Source organism: Alexandromys fortis, unplaced genomic scaffold, assembly GCF_014885135.2.
Source record: "Alexandromys fortis isolate MF-2015 unplaced genomic scaffold, M_Fortis_MF-2015_v1.1 scaffold_118, whole genome shotgun sequence".
In the NCBI taxonomy this organism is placed as follows: Eukaryota; Metazoa; Chordata; class Mammalia; order Rodentia; family Cricetidae; genus Alexandromys; species Alexandromys fortis.
In genome coordinates this window covers 4,857,834-4,864,421 of record NW_026068010.1, presented here as the reverse complement: position 1 = coordinate 4,864,421, position 6,588 = coordinate 4,857,834, and positions in this window count along the sequence as shown.

Below are 6,588 nucleotides of genomic sequence, written 5' to 3'. Positions count from 1 at the left end.
ATAATATAAACGACTGCATCTGCCCTGCATTTTGCCTGGAACATTTCAAGCCTCCATTAGAGCCAACAGGTTTAATTGACAACGCGTACGCAGAAGTCACCGGAGAACATCACATGGGTACAAAGAGACATGATCAGCGATGAGATGATAGGAGCTGTACTAAAGAGTCTAGAAAATCACAGAATGAAAGCTGCATTCCTGGAATAGAAATAGTGGGGGAAAATACAGAAAAAATATAATGTTGAAAAGAGCTCTAGAGAGATAAGTAGTAATTTAGTGTTCATGAAAACGTGGGAAGGGAATGTCTTTTGGAAAAAGGAAAATGGCTGTTCATTAAGAAAAAAAAATAAAACAAAACTGGATTTCAAATTCACATACCAATGAAAGCATCTCTATTGGACCGGAGAAGCAAAATTTTAAGTGCAAAAAAAGTAGCAGGGGGACAATGGTATGCTTCTACAACCTTTGGTTATAGAAAGCCTTTTTGAGCATCAGAAGCAACCTGGAAAACCTAATTCTTCAAATGAGAGGTAGTTAAAGGCGCTGCTGAGAGAGCTGGCTACAAGACAGCACTGGCGGCCGGTAAAGGTTAACATCTACAACCATAACGACTTCTGCTAAATAATAAATAAGTAAATTCATTGTGTGAATCACCAAAAGATTCTGTCAGGCGAGCTGCAAAGGGAAAGGAGGAAAAAAAGCTGTAAATACAGCAAAGCCTCCCAAACCATAGCAATCATGGGAGAGAAGCTGTGTTTTAGCCCAAGATAAAACCTCGGACAGCACCAAGGTGGAACCAAGAAAGGACTGACATCAAGTGCTAGGGGCAGGGAGGCGTGCACACATGGGAACGCGGCAATCCTGAATCCGACAACTTTAAGGGAGAGCAACCTGCTCTTACTAAGAAAAATTCACACGCTCATGCCTTACGATCCAGACGCATTTCTTACAACTAGGACCTAACCCACAGCACCCGCGGCTGCCAATGCATAAGGACGTGTGTGCACAAACGTTCCTTCTGCGACAAGAGCAAGAAAGCCGCATTGTCCATCAGTAAGGCAAATTCCATCAGTTATGTACACCCCCTGGCTGAAGCCATGCCAGTGCTCACCGCTGAGGCATGGAATTGGAGCTGGGATCTTCCCTTCTTCCTGTTGCTTTTGCTTTATAAATTATTCCATTTTTTTTACACCTCAAGAGAAAAACAAAACAAGAAAAGCAAGCGGGGGAGGGACTCACAGTGGATTAACTGCCCTGTAGGTGCCAGGGGGTACAGACACCCACAGAAATCAATGCTGTACAAGTGAGCAGCCAGTGGCTCGCTGGCCTTTTCTTTTTACCAACTTCATCTCCAGAGAGAAGATATGGGGGGAAAAAAGAGAGAAAAACAAAAACAAAACAAACAAAACAAAACTGGACTCTCTCAAACTCAGTATCTACATTTCTTTTAATTTTTAAAAATTTTATTTTGTGTTTTGCCTGTATGTATGTATGTGCACCAACAGCATGCCCGGTGCCTGTGGAGGCCAGAAGACCCTGTCAGATCCCCTGGAGACTGAAGCCGGTTGTGAGATGTGAGACCAGGAACCCAACCCAGGTCCTCTGTGAGGGCAGCTAGTGCTCCCAACAGCTGAGCCCTCTCTCCAGCTCTTCCTTCCTTGAAAAAAAGATTTATCAATAACTTTTAAGTGTGTGTGTGGGGGGGGTGTGTGCATGTGAGTGCAGGAGCCCACAGAAGCCAGGGGTATTGGATTCCCCGGAGCTGGAGTTAAAGGCCTATGTGGGCACTGGGAACCTCTGTAAGACTCTATGTGCGTATGTGCTGGAAACCCCTGGGCCATCCAACCCCATGAATCTACATTCTTTTGCTTGTTTGGCTGTTTTTTGTTGGTTTTTTTTTTTTTTTTTTTTTTTGGTTTGGTTTTTAGTTTTTACAAGACAGGGTTTCTTTGTGTAGTTCTGGCTGTCACAGAATTCGCTCTCTAACTCAGAGGTCCACCCGCCTCTGCCTCCGGAGTGCTGGGATTAAAGGTGGTCACCACTGCCCAGTTTAGCAATCTACATTCTTATTTAAAAAAAAAAAATGCGGAAAAAAAAAACAAAAATAAGAAGAAAGACTTAGAGAGTTGACAAAAGTCAGAGCCAAAGCAGGAAAGGAGAGGGGAAGACAGAGACAGAGAGAGACGGAGACAAAGAAAGAATCGGAGACAGAGAGAGCAGATCTCAGGGAAGACTAGCATTATCAGAGTACTTCTGATCCCTCCTGGTAAAGCTGTCACTCTGCTCGAGTGGGCGTGGCCTCCCGCAAGTCTTTCTCTGAGCCTCCAAACATCTGTGGCCCCTCCCCAGCTTTAGGGCCGACAGGGCAGGTTTTAGCAAGTGCAGCTGCTGACTGTGGCTATCCTAACCAAGTGCTTTATCCCGACCAGGTGGCCCAACTTGCTAAGAAACAGAAGGTCTTGCCCAGAAAGAGGACGAGGAGTCACGTGATCTCAGCCCCCACCCACGTTTGAGTCTTCTTTGACTCCCATAGCCCGAGCCTGTCCTGTAACAGGAAAAAGAGTGTCATTCAGTGTCACTCTGTCTGCAGAACACACTTCCTGAGTCTTAGCCCGTTATCTGGGTCTCTACTGAGGAGTCGCCTCCATCAGACTGACCTGTGGCATGTCTGCGGGGCGTTTTCTTGATAACCGATGTAAGAGGGCCCAGCTCCCCTTGGGCGGTATCATCTCTAGTCAGGCAGCCCTGGCTGTATAAGAGAAGTAGCTGGATGTGAGCCAGGAAACCAGCCAGTAAGCAGCGTTCCTCCACGGTTTCTGCTTCAAGCCTCTGCCTTGATATCCCTCTTTGATGGACTGTGATCTATAAGCTAAACTAAACACTTTCCTACCTGAAGTTGGTTTACCACAATGACAGAAATCAAACTTCATTCTGTCTCAAGAGTCGCACAAAGCCTCCACCTTCCCCGTGACTTGTAAGAAGTCAGTGACAAGCTCTCGCTCTGCAGCGTGTCCAGCGATACCAGGACAGTGATGAATGAGGGACGCTTCTCTGTAAGTGTGCTGGGGACTGCATTGTGACTCAGCTTATGGTCACGCTTCTTATAAACTCATTCTCTGTGAGTTCGAGACCAGCCTGGTCTACAGAGCTAGTTCCAGGACAGGCTCCAAAACCACAGAGAAACCCTGTCTCGGAAAAAAAAAAAAAAAAAAATTCCTCCAACCCTGCTTCTTCCAGCATCTCAGCATGGAGGAACAGACACGAGCCTCTATTCCCACCCTACCCCAGCACCTCTGAAGAAAGCTCTCCCCTGCCCTGGGGATGCTTTCAGACGGTATCAACTGTAAGTACCCAGGGTGCAACGCTAAGGCTCGGGCTGTGAAGTGGTTAAAGGCTGACAACCCTGAAAAGCAGACATAGAGGAAAATGGTGTGAGATATTATTCACACGCGGTACACAGTAAGTTGGTAAAGCCCCTTGGAGGGGGCAATGACCCAGAGTGGCTGACCTGGGGCCCTGCCCCAGTCTAGGGATGGTGAGTCCATAGCCAGCGTCCTAAGGGAACACTGGTATGGCAGAAGATGGGGACAGCATGGCTGGGCCAGCAAACATTTGCGACAAGCAGGCCAACACCAGGAATGTATTTAACATTCTATAGTATAGTGAAAGTGCACAAATTGATGACCTTGCCTTCATCCCCAGAACCTGTGCTCCCCCAGTTACCACCTGCACTTCCCATGTCACCCAGGAGAAACAAAAGCAACTTCGTTCTCCGCTGCTATAACAAAATAATTTATAGAGAAATTTCTTACAGTGTGTGTGAGAGAGACAGTTGTGTGTGTGTGTGTGTGTGAGAGAGAGAGAGAAAGAGAGAGAGAGAGAGAGAGAGAGAGAGAGAGAGAGAGAGAGAGAGAGAGAGAATGTCCAAAGCTGAAAGGACACATTGGACGAGGGGCATCTCATGGTCTTGTTATAAATCACTCCTTAGATAACCCCACTAATCTAAACCATGGATGGCTCCATCATGACTAAGTCACGAAGATCCAAAATCCAGATAGCATCAGCATAATATTATTTACAGGATCACACTTCCACCTTGAATTCTGGGAACCAAGCATTCATGACAGCCAAGACAAAGGGGTACCACAATGACTGGACACGCCCGTCACTCATATAAAACCAGAGTAGAAAGAACAAGCAAACTGATTAAAGAATCAAGTCTGTAATTTAAAAAAAAACTAAGCAATTTAAGAAACACTTGATAATTATTAAAAGTCCTCACAAATTTAAATATAGAGTTAGTTAGTTGGCAGAATTCTGAAGATTCGGGACCATGGATTTGTCACCATGGTTCCACGGTGAGATGCTAGACGGTCCTGAGAGGCTTTTAATTAATTTTGCCTACCCTGTATTAAAACTGGTGATGTGGAAAATCTCTGTTTGGCTTGGTTTTTCTTCCAGATGTTTGTAGTTGTGTGGTTATGACCTCTGTGCTTGAGAACTTCATTTTTAAAGGAACTACCCAGCATGCCCACTGCCAGGCGTGACACTATTTAACAATGTCTCCCCGACGAATGCAAATTCAGATGATGTGTGTGTGTGTATATAAAATCGGATAAGTAAGTATATCAGATATTAATGTAGATTTCCAGTCTCTGATACAGATCACACTTGAAATCAAATTGCCAAAATGATAAGTCTTCAAAGGTTTCCTCAAACATTTAAATACTCATAAAAGTATAGCAGATACGGAATACATAGGGGAAAGTCACTAATTGGTCTTTATAAATATTTTCCAGATGAACTAAGTTTAATATAAGTCATTGTACCCCACATGAACACAATATTACAAACAGTTCTAAGTGCTGGCAAGTAGTTCTCTTTTTGTAAAGCCCATCACTTATACACACATTCATCCAGATGGTAAGTGTTTACAGAAACCTGCTGTGTGTCTGGCAACCGAGAGAGTTGCCGGCTGTTTCTTCTCAAACCACAGACTAATCTCCCAAGAACAGCTTGCTGACCCATCTCCTCCCTCAGGAGTAACCCCTCCCCCCAGGTCATCTCTGAAGCTATGGAAATCCAGATCGCTAGTGTTATAGTTTTCTGTCTCTTTAAGAGACAAGCCACGCCCACTCCCTCCGCCACCCGCTGAGGCAGGCTGATCTCCAGCTTCCGGCCTGAGCTCTCTCTCTTTTCCATCTTCCTCCCAGAGAGACAGCTTCGCTTCTGCCTCTCTCCCCACTTCTCCACCTCCCCCCTTCTGTCTCTTTTTCCTCTTCTCTCTCTCTCTCTCTCTCTCCCTCTCTCTTTCCCCCTTCACCCTTCCTCCTCCATAACCCCCTAAATAAACATTCAACCTCACTCTGCAAGTCGTGTCTATCCATGTTTCTGTCTTCTGCCCGACCACCATGTGTCTCCCTGCCTGGGACCAGCAGCGGTCTCTGCCTGGGACTGGCTGCTCCCAGAGCCCACTGCCTGCCGCCACATGGCCTGCTACCACCATTTGGGACCTACAGCATTTCCGCTGCCTACTGCCGCGGGGATCTTGCAGCATTTAAAAAAAAAAAAAAAAAAGGAATCCTACGGCCGCACCGTAGCAGTGGGCAGCAGAAATGCTGTAGGTCCCAAATGGTGGTAGCGGGCCATGTGGCTGCAGGCAGCGGGCCCTGGAAGCAGCCAGTCCCAGGCAGAGATGGTTGGTTGCCGGTCCCCGAGCAGTGGCTGGTCCCAGGCAGGGAGACACATAGCGGGCAGGCACAAGACAGAGACATGGATAGACACGACTTGCAGAGTGAGGTTGAATATTTATTTAGGGGGTTATGAAGGGGGAAGGGAGAAGGGGGGCAGAGAGAGAAAAGGAGAAGGAGACAGAGAAGTGGGGAGAGAGGCAGAAGCGAAGCTGCCTCTCTGGGAGGAAGATGGAAAAGAGCGAGCTCAGGGCGGAAGCTGGAGATCAGCCTGCCTCAGCGGATGAGGGAGAGAGTGGGCGTGGCTTGTCTCTTAAAGAGACAGAAAACCATAACAGCTAGATGGCCCTCGCTCACCTGCATTTAAACATGTCTAAAGCTGAGCTTCTAATTGTCCTTTCAAAGCCCGCCCCCCCCCCTTCGTTATTAGCTTTCTGTTACTATAACCAACCAACCTGAGAAAAATCAACGTCTGCTCCAGTCACAGAAATGTTGGTGCGTAGATGGTTGAGTCCCACTTAGTTCTGGGGCTCACTATGATGAACTGACTGAGAATGTCCCACACAGGCTCAGGACTTGGATACTTAGTTCCTGGTTGGTGGTACTGTTTGGGACAGTGCAGCTTTGTTGGAGGAAGTACAACTGTTTTAAGGCTGAAAGGAAACATATAAAAACACTAATAGCACCCCTCCGGGTGTGATTACAAGCCGTTTCATCCTTCTCCTTGTTCTTTTTTATAGTTTTCAAGGGTTCTGGATTATTAGTTTTATAATGAAGGCATGTAAGAAGGTAATGAAAACCATCTGCATCACGTTTGCCAGCGAGGCTGGCTGCTACTTCTGTGCATTCCCAGCAGGAGCCAGAGAGCAGATTCAGAGACCACAGGGCCAAAATGGTG